At 53.6% G+C, this 10,000-nt stretch overlaps 2 non-coding genes across 2 annotated transcripts; both read left to right on the top strand.

The window, feature by feature from the left end:
- The first annotated feature begins 6,006 nt into the window (after positions 1–6,006).
- On the top strand, positions 6,007–7,821 carry LOC144111564 (small subunit ribosomal RNA). The gene has a single exon (XR_013310092.1). It is a non-coding gene; the product is annotated as a small subunit ribosomal RNA (ribosomal RNA).
- Positions 7,822–9,381: 1,560 nt separating this feature from the next.
- Positions 9,382–9,534, top strand: LOC144111596 (5.8S ribosomal RNA). Its single transcript, XR_013310122.1, has one exon. It is a non-coding gene; the product is annotated as a 5.8S ribosomal RNA (ribosomal RNA).
- The last annotated feature ends 466 nt before the right edge of the window (positions 9,535–10,000 follow it).

Here is a 10,000-nt window from a genome sequence, read left to right as displayed (position 1 = left end):
CCAGGTTTCGCTATTGTTCGCTTATCTGGGCAGTCACTGGGAAATGTAATCTTGAAATGCCCTTTTTATTGCAAAAGAGATCTATTCGCTTTGTTGAAAATTTTTCAAGATATGACTCCACATATTCCTACTTCAGCGAGTACTACCTATACAAACGTTACACTGCCAGCGACAGTGTCGGGCGGCATTCCTGGAACTCGTAGCCAATCGACAACAATGTTTTTTGTTGTTTTTTTTTCCAAATTCACCTACGATATGGGTTTAGACGCACAAATATACAGAAACCAAGAAACAGAACCAACTCTGCTACGCAGCATTTGAACTGGAACCCATCCCGATTTAATTCATCTTTCCCTGTCTGCTTTTCGTAAGCGAGCGAAAAGTCACTTCCTGGGAAATGCACTGTAGTTTTTTATTTTATTTTTCCTGCTTATAACTTTAGCACATTTGTTTTAATTTTCTTGGTAGGTACACAGTTAGTTTCTACACATACGTTGCATCTGTGTCGGCTCTTGCAATGCTCTGTTCTGATTCTAGAAAAAAACAGCGCACACAGGACAGGGACCAAGGGAAGAACCGACGACGCGAGCGCTGACTTACAACTGATTTTATTAAGCGGAAAGTGAACACTATATATAGGAAGGAAGTAGCAGATACAATCAGAGGCAGTCAACGTCAAAGCGGTGTAAATGGCCGATAAAATCGATAAAACCGTAAGGGGTGAAGATAAAACAAGATAAAACTCAACAGATGACAAGCCATGGTGTAAAGAACCATAAAAACGCTAAGACACGTGAATAACACGTACAGTGCCTTGAATAACAAAAACAAAATTCGAATACAATCAACAGGTGGAAGGCATGTGAAGGTGACAAGGATTTAAGCAGTGTGAACAAAGTTTAACAACTGACATGCGCTTGAAACGGATAACCAGGCACATAACTCACACATTCATCCGTTTTCTTTTTTTCTTTTCTTGAGAGGTACGCCACTTCTTTTTCTGATAAGACTACAGATGGCGCACTGACGCAGTTGTATTTATTGGATTTTATGTTGAAGGCTTCCCTACTTATTTGATCCGAGTGGCTTCCTATGATTTTGCAGTTTTCAAATTCAGGATGACAAGCACTGCAAATTCCTATGCGGGCTGCTATGTGTCCTTTTACCCCCTTTTCCACATCTTTATTACGTTCCCGCAATCGGTCATTACTACATCTGCCCGTCTGACCAATATATTTGTCTCCGCAAGTTAAAGGTATTGAATAAATTACTTCCTTCTGACACGGTACGAATTGTTTACGATGTTTTTTGCTGCATGTTCTTGCTGTCTTGGAAGGAGGGTTAACGCGGTTGCAGATATTTGCAAGCTTTTCCGGAGCTGAAAACAAGACCTTCACCTTTGCTTTATTCATGACTTCTTTCAGATTATGGGACAGAGCGTGGAGATAAGGGATCACTGCGACTTTTTGTTTCTTTTTTTCTTTGTCTCTACCTCCTTCATTTATCCTTTCTTTTCCTTTCACCCGCTTTTGAAGCTTCTGGGCGACGGAGATGAACAGGTGATTGGGATAGCCTGCCCCTAATAACCTATTTGCGTTGTGTGTCAAAGCTGGAAAGCATGCTGTGAGGACATGATCTCTTGAGCGCGTTAGACATGCAAAGACTCGCGATTGCTCTCTTCACTAATTTCGAATGTGCTGAATGGTAATGAATCGCCGGTTTCTTATTACGTGGTTCATAGTTCCAACTAATGTGATGGACCTGGAATTCCAGCTTGATGTCAAGAAATCTGATAGTGCTGTCTACTGGCACCTCGTGAGTTACGATTAGAGGGAACATGGTCGAAGTGAAAGTATGCAAAATATTCTGAAGGTCTGAGTGGAACGCCTGCTTGTGGCTATTTATGACCACGAGATAATCATCGACATACCGAAACGTCCTTATAACAGATGAGCTGGGAAGGATGGAAGCCAAGGTCCTGTCTGTAGACGCCAGAAAAATGTCACTGAGTATGGGTGCTAAACATGATCCTATGGGTATTCCAGATTTTTGCAGGTAAATGTGCTCGTTCCATGCACAGTAGGTTGAGGACAGGTACCTTGAAAGTAACTCGAGAAAGCCTTGTACAGACATTTGCAGTGCTTGTCATCCTGAATTTGAAAACTGTAAAATCATAGGAAGCCACTCGGATCAAATAAGTAGGGAAGCCTTCAACATAAAATCCAATAAATACAACTGCGTCAGCGCGCCATCTGTAGTTTTATCAGAAAAAGAAGTGGCGTACCTCTCAAGAAAAGAAAAAAGAAAACCGATGAATGTGTGAGTTATGTGCCTGGTTATCCGTTTCAAGCGCATGTCAGTTGTTAAATTTTGTTCACACTGCTTTTGTTCACACGTTCAGATGCCTTCCACCTGTTGATTGTATTCGGTTTTTTGTTATTCATGGCATTGTACGTGTTACTCACGTGTCTTAGCGTTCTTTACACCATGGCTTGTCATCTGTTGAGTTTTATCTTGTTTTATCTTCACCCCTTACGGTTTTATCGATTTTATCGGCCATTTACACCTCTTTGACGTTGACTGCCTCTGATTGTACCTGCTACTTCCTTCCTAAATATAGTGTTCACTTTCCGCTTAATCAAAATCAGTTGTAAGTCAGCGCTCGTGTCGTCGGTTCTTCCCTTGGTCCCTGTCCTGTGTGCGCTGTTTTTTTCTAGAATGACTACCCACCAACTCGCCCAGTCTTCCACATTGGTCTGTTCTGATATTTTTTTTGGTTTTTTTTTTCTAGGCGCGCATTCAGTTTTTATAGTTATGTTTTATTTGTCTTCTCTTGCACTGTCCTTTTCTGCGATTTTTTAGACGCGTTTTCTGAGTAATAAGAATGGAATGAACGTTTATACTTGAAAGTTGTGCTCTACAATTATTGTGGTCATTATAACGTGTATCTGCGTGTCTATATAAGTGCTCCTTGCTGTTGCGTTCGAGTGGTGCATAGGGCCCAGTCAGGCGGATTGATTTTCGCCGTTCGTCTGCCCTCTGCACCAAGGCACTGTGTTGTCGGACTTTCGTGAATAAAAAAAAGAAAATCTAAAAAAAATACGCGTTGCCCCCTACACTACTCCAGCATCCGGAGACTTGGTGTGTTTCTCGCAAGCGAACTAATTGTGGTCAACAAATGTTAAGCTACAGGTTGCCGAAGTCACTAAATGACATTACTCGATGTGACATCGACGTGCTCACTTGTTTTTGTTTTGTTTTTTGAGAAACCTGCCTGAGATATTTTTGTGCGCCTCTATGTCTTTCTGTAATAAGCGGTGTACGGCGTTTTCTTTTTCTTTTACTGTTGCAATTGTATCTTTTTGGGTTTCTTGTTTTGAATTTGTATTAACCCCTGGTTCATTTATAAGCCTTCACTTCCGCCCTGCTGCAGCCTCTGTAACGGCACTGTGGTCGGTCAAGCTGACCCTGAGAAGCTTTTTCCCCTTGTATCTCTCACAACAATTGTATCTCCTTGTTTGTGGAAATAAATTCAAACTCAAACTCGTCCGCCTGCTTCTTCACTAGCCGAAGATAGAGGCGTTCAGGCGGTCTCGCCTGGGGCGGACGCGATAGAGTTTTCAAGTTTTTGCCGCTCTCCCGCAAATCGGAGGCGCACGACTTTTCCATCGCAGGATAGGTCTCGGAGCGGCAAATCGTTTGGTGCCACATTCGCCTCTCTCTTCTTGCCCCATCGAAAGATACAAGCGATAAGCGCTCGCCCCTGCACAAAGGACTCCTCGCCCCGGTAACGTTTGAGAATTTTTTGCGGCCGTACCAGGCATCGGAGGCGTGCGAATTTTGCATCGGCGTATTGGGCTGGAAAGCGCGAAGCTTTTGCCACCCTCTTCGCCTCTGTGCTTTTTATCTATCCCAAGATACGGGCGTTTAGGCTGTCTGGCTCGGGCACGGTCCAACGACATTTACAAACTTCGCGCTGGTCCCGTTAAGTCGGGCCGTTCAGTTTTTACATCAGCGTATAGCCCTCTGAAAGACGAAGAATTTGATACCTTTTGCGCCACTCTAGTGCGTCGCCCGGCGGAGTTATAGCAGTTCAAGAGAGGCCGCCCCGGCCGACCCGCGGAGGTCTGGGTACTTATCGCTGCATATATAAGGGGGGCATACCACCGCGGCAGACGCGGAGGCGTAGAGTGCGCGCATCGTCGGCGAAGTCCGAAACGCGCCTCTCGCCGCCCCGGAGGCGCATTTGTGCATTTGGCGACCTCGGCCCATGGCATTTGCACGAGTTCGCGCACGACTTGTGCGACACTTGATCCGAAAGCGCCTCGAGTACGGCGTTTAGCGCGGCGGCAAAGTCCACGAGTACGGCTCGTGTGGTGCGCCGCGATGCCGGCCTGCGCTGCCGCGCCCGCGATTTGGCCAGGTCCCGCGGCGGAACCGCGGTACCGACAGAGGGGCCGATAGCGCCACGGCAAAGTCCACGAGTTCGGCTCGCGCGGGGCGCCGCGAAACGCGCGCGCCGCGATGCCGCCGATGGGTGCCGCACGATTTGCGCGGCTCTTGCGGCGAAGGCGCCTCGAGCACGGCGCCAAGCGCCACGGCAAAGTCCACGAGTTCGGCTCGCGCGGGGCGCCGCGAAACGCGCGCGCCGCGATGCCGCCGATGGGTGCCGCACGATTTGCGCGGCTCTTGCGGCGAAGGCGCCTCGAGCACGGCGCCAAGCGCCACGGCAAAGTCCACGAGTTCGGCTCGCGCGGGGCGCCGCGAAACGCGCGCGCCGCGATGCCGCCCGATGGGCGCGCACGATTTGCGCCAAATTTACGGCGAGATCGGCACGAGTACGGCCACTTACCAACCCACGGAGGTCTGGGTACTTATCGCTGCATACATAAGGGGGGCATACCGCCGCGGCAGACGCGGAGGCGTAGAGTGCGCGCTTCGTCGGCGAAGTCCGAAACGCGGCTCTCGACGCCCCGGAGGCGCATTTGTGCATTTGGCGACCTCGGCCCATGGCATTTGCACGATTTGTGCGACACTTGATCCGAAAGCGCCACGAGTACGGCTCGTGTGGTGCGCCGCGATGCCGGCCTGCGCTGCCGCGCCCGCGATTTGGCCAGGTCCCGCGGCGGAACCGCGGTACCGACAGAGGGGCCGATAGCGCCACGGCAAAGTCCACGAGTTCGGTTCGCGCGGGGCGCCGCGAAACGCGCGCGCCGCGATGCCGCCGATGGGTGCCGCACGATTTGCGCGGCTCTTGCGGCGAAGGCGCCTCGAGCACGGCGCCAAGCGCCACGGCAAAGTCCACGAGTTCGGCTCGCGCGGGGCGCCGCGAAACGCGCGCGCCGCGATGCCGCCCGATGGGCGCGCACGATTTGCGCCAAATTTACGGCGAGATCGGCACGAGTACGGCCACTTACCAACCCACGGAGGTCTGGGTACTTATCGCTGCTACTATATGGGGGTCCTTGTGGCACTGTCGGTGGCGTGCGCCCGAGCGCGCGCGCGCCGTACGGGTCTTGATATGCGGCCTCGTGCCCAGCGTGTCCCCGTCCCGTGGACCCCACGGCATTCGTCTGCAGCCTCATCCGCGTCTGCGATAGGGGCTGGTTGTCGGACGACGCTGTTCCCACGTGTTACGAAGTGTGTTCCGTGCTACCCGGACTCGATTCCGTGCGACTGCGCCGAAGACGCGGGCGTGTCCCGTCGTCTGGCGGCTAGGCCGTCTCGGCTACGCAGCAAGCGCCGTCCAGTGCCTGAACGCCGCGGCCCTAGCGGCCGCGTGCGCACTGGTGGGCGCGTTACAAATGCTTTGCCTAAGGGCGCGTGCTCTCTTGCCGCGCGGTGATAACCGGGCCTTCGGGTCGGATGCCGCAGCGAGCTCGAACGATGCACGGGCAGCGAGAGCTGCCGCGAAAAAGATGCGCGTCGCGCGCCGAGGGGTGAGAGGGGCCCCGATCGGCCGCGACAGGGCTCCCTTGAGGAGCGACAAGGGTTTGCCTATGCATCTACCTGGTTGATCCTGCCAGTAATCATATGCTTGTCTCAAAGATTAAGCCATGCATGTCTAAGTACATGCCGAAATAAGGCGAAACCGCGAATGGCTCATTAAATCAGTTATGGTTCCTTAGATCGTTTCTTTCTACTTGGACAACTGTGGCAATTCTAGAGCTAATACATGCATTGAGCCTGAAGGCCTTTGGCTGACGGGCGCTTTTATTAGACCAAGACCCATCGGGTTCTGCCCGTACTCTGTGGTGACTCTGGATAACTTTGTGCTGATCGCATGGCCATGAGCCGGCGACGTTTCTTTCAAGTGTCTGCCTTATCAACTTTCGATGGTAGGTTACTTGCCTACCATGGTTGTTACGGGTAACGGAGAATCAGGGTTCGATTCCGGAGAGGGAGCCTGAGAAACGGCTACCACATCCAAGGAAGGCAGCAGGCGCGCAAATTACCCACTCCCGGCACGGGGAGGTAGTGACGAAAAATAACAATACGGGACTCTTTTGAGGCCCCGTAATTGAAATGAGTACACTCTAAATCCTTTAACGAGGATCAATTGGAGGGCAAGTCTGGTGCCAGCAGCCGCGGTAATTCCAGCTCCAATAGCGTATACTAAAGCTGCTGCGGTTAAAAAGCTCGTAGTTGGATCTCAGTTCCAGACGAGTAGTGCATCTACCCGATGCGACGGCTCGGACTGAACATCATGCCGGTCCTCTCTTGGTGCCCTTCATTGGTGCGTCTCGAGGAGGCCTGCGCTTTTACTTTGAAAAAATTAGAGTGCTCAACGCAGGCGAGTCGCCTGAATAAACTTGCATGGAATAATAGAACAAGACCCCGTTTCTGTTCTGTTGGTTTTTGGAATACGGGGTAATGATTAAGAGGGACAGACGGGGGCATTCGTATTGCGGCGCTAGAGGTGAAATTCTTGGACCGTCGCAAGACGAACTACTGCGAAAGCATTTGCCAAGAATGTTTTCTTTGATCAAGAACGAAAGTCAGAGGTTCGAAGGCGATCAGATACCGCCCTAGTTCTGACCATAAACGATGCCAACCAGCGATCCGCCTGAGTTACTCAAATGACTCGGCGGGCAGCTTCCGGGAAACCAAAGTATTTGGGTTCCGGGGGAAGTATGGTTGCAAAGCTGAAACTTAAAGGAATTGACGGAAGGGCACCACCAGGAGTGGAGCCTGCGGCTTAATTTGACTCAACACGGGAAAACTTACCCGGCCCGGACACTGGGAGGATTGACAGATTGAGAGCTCTTTCTTGATTCGGTGGATGGTGGTGCATGGCCGTTCTTAGTTGGTGGAGCGATTTGTCTGGTTAATTCCGATAACGAACGAGACTCTAGCCTATTAAATAGGTGCGGGGTTCCCAGCACCTTACAACCTTCTTAGAGGGACAAGCGGCTCCTAGCCGCACGAAACAGAGCAATAACAGGTCTGTGATGCCCTTAGATGTCCGGGGCCGCACGCGCGCTACACTGACGGAAGCAGCGTGTCTTTATCCCTGTCTGAAAAGACTGGGTAACCCGTGGAACTTCCTTCGTGATTGGGATAGGGGCTTGCAATTGTTCCCCTTGAACGAGGAATTCCCAGTAAGCGCGAGTCATAAGCTCGCGTTGATTACGTCCCTGCCCTTTGTACACACCGCCCGTCGCTACTACCGATTGAATGATTTAGTGAGGTCTTCGGACCGATGTCCGGCGCGGCCTTTCGGTTGCGCCGGTCTGTTGGAAAGATGACCAAACTTGATCATTTAGAGGAAGTAAAAGTCGTAACAAGGTTTCCGTAGGTGAACCTGCGGAAGGATCATTACCGGATTGTGCTTGTCACACCCGGCGCCGCCCCCGCTTATAAGCGGGGGAAGGCCTCAACAGCGGAGTTGCGAGATTCTGATGCCGCATCTCTGCAAAAATTGTTACGCCCAGCGGAGGTCCGTCACCAAGGGAATGTCGGACGGACTGCTTCCGTGGGTTCGAACGGCGTAACGCACCAATCTGGTGGGCTTTCGGTCTTCGACACTCGTTGTCGGAGAGACTCGAACGTAGCCGGTAGGCTGGCCGAGGGAAAAGGCCGGCCCGCTGCCAAGGGAACGGCGGCGGCTGCTGCGAAGTACGAAAGGAACCGCAGCTCGCTGGCTCTCGTTAGAGTTGCGACCGAGTCGGTAGGCCGGCCGAGGGAAAGGCCGGCCCGCCGCCAAGGGAACGGCGGCGGCTGCTGCGGAGTACGAGAGGAAACGCGGCTCGCTGGCTCATGAGAGTCGCGACGGAGTCGGTAGGCTGGCCGAGGGAAAGGCTTGCCCGCCGCCAAGGGAACGGCGGCGGCTGCTGCGGAGTACGAGAGGAAACGCGGCTCGCCGGCTCCGGAAAAGTAACTCTTCGCAACAACGCGCGCGCGGCGGGACGCGTGCGGCCCAGTACTTATAAGGAACGGCCGCCGCAAGAGGTCTCGCAGTGCGGGCGCGATGTCTGAAGCCGTGCCGGCGGGGCGAAAGGAGGCACCGGGAAAAAAAGGGACGAGGGGTTGTAATCCCGCATTTTGAACGCACCTGCGGCAGCGGGGTTCTCCTGCTGCTTCGTCCTTCCCAGCCTTCGAGTAGTCTGCCGGTGCGATACCGAAACGCCGTCCATGGCACTGTGGCCGGTGGACTCCTGTTGCGGGAGTAGTCTGACGAACGCCCGTCTGGCGGCTGTCCAAGTACGCGCTGCGTAGCCACGGCTAGGCGGTGCCTGTCTCTTAAGCGAAGCAATGATGTGGCGAAATGGTCGGATAGGGCGCAGCACGAGGGCGCACCCTTGGGGCGGCGGACTCGAGGGGCATTTCTGAGCGAAAGATGACCCCTTCCCCAAAGAGGGCGCAGCGGTGGGCGGCAGAGAACCGTCCACACAGAGCTACCGCTGCTTGGGAGTCCGGGGGTGACGTCGCTGCGAACACAACGGCAGAACAAACGTGCTCGGGGAACGGCGCAAAAGCTCTGTGTTATTGCCCAATTGATGACGAAGTTACCGGTGTGCTTCCTGGTGAACCGATGGTCGTCGGACCCGTGCGACCGCTTAAAGAAAACGGGCTGAACAGCAAACCGTGAACAGCAAAAAAAACGGCACCAGCGAAGACCGGAACTTGAGAGCGCCGTTGCACGTCTGCCTTAGGGTTGCCAAATGCCTCGTCGTCTCTAGCGACGCGCAAGCCATTGTCGCACACAAGCTTCGAAGAGACCTTGCTCGCCTCGGCTTTGAGGCACCGCGCAAGCATGCCGAACGGACGGCTGCTGGAACGTGGAATTGTCGGACGAAACTGCAGTCGGGGAGGCCAGGGGAGGAGCCCGGTGCCTAAAACCCTGGTTGTACTGTACGGAATTGAACAAACCAAATGCACGACTCTAAGCGGTGGATCACTCGGTTCTCGGGTCGATGAAGAACGCAGCCAGCTGCGAGACTTGGTGTGAATTGCAGGACACACTGAGCACTGATTCTTCGAACGCACATTGCGCCCTTGGGTCTTCCCTTGGGTTCGTCTGTCTGAGGGTCGGATCATATATCAAGAGAGACGCCGGCGCCCGGGGATGGCGCGGCCGGCGACTCGTTTTGACCGTGTCGGCAAAGAGGACGGCTCTGTACGAAACGCCGAAGATCCCTCAAAAGACTGCGAAAGAGGAGAGTGGGTCGAACCCTTCAGCCGCGCTCCAAGCGGCCGAGTCGGGTCGCCCTGCGCAGACGACGTAACGCGGGACGGCGGCTGCTAGCCGTAGAGCGTCTGGCCTCCGAAGGCGACCGCCGCAGGAAGGGATTACCTGCAGGGAAAGCGCGGTCCCGACGGGAGACGAGGCCGTGTGGACGGGCGGCAAAGCGTTGCCCGCTGGCCCGCGTACGTGTAGCCGAACTTCTGCGAGAAACGCAGAGACGGGAGCGCCCTGTCCGGGCACGCCCGCGCGAGAAGAAGGGAGATCTCGCGCGGGGGTGCGGGGAGGCGACAGGCGCGCGAAAGCGTTTCGTGC

The sequence above is a fragment of the Amblyomma americanum genome, chromosome 11, assembly GCF_052857255.1.
Source record: "Amblyomma americanum isolate KBUSLIRL-KWMA chromosome 11, ASM5285725v1, whole genome shotgun sequence".
In the NCBI taxonomy this organism is placed as follows: Eukaryota; Metazoa; Arthropoda; class Arachnida; order Ixodida; family Ixodidae; genus Amblyomma; species Amblyomma americanum.
Note: the sequence above shows the minus strand (reverse complement) of the source record. Positions and strands in the feature narration are given on the sequence as shown.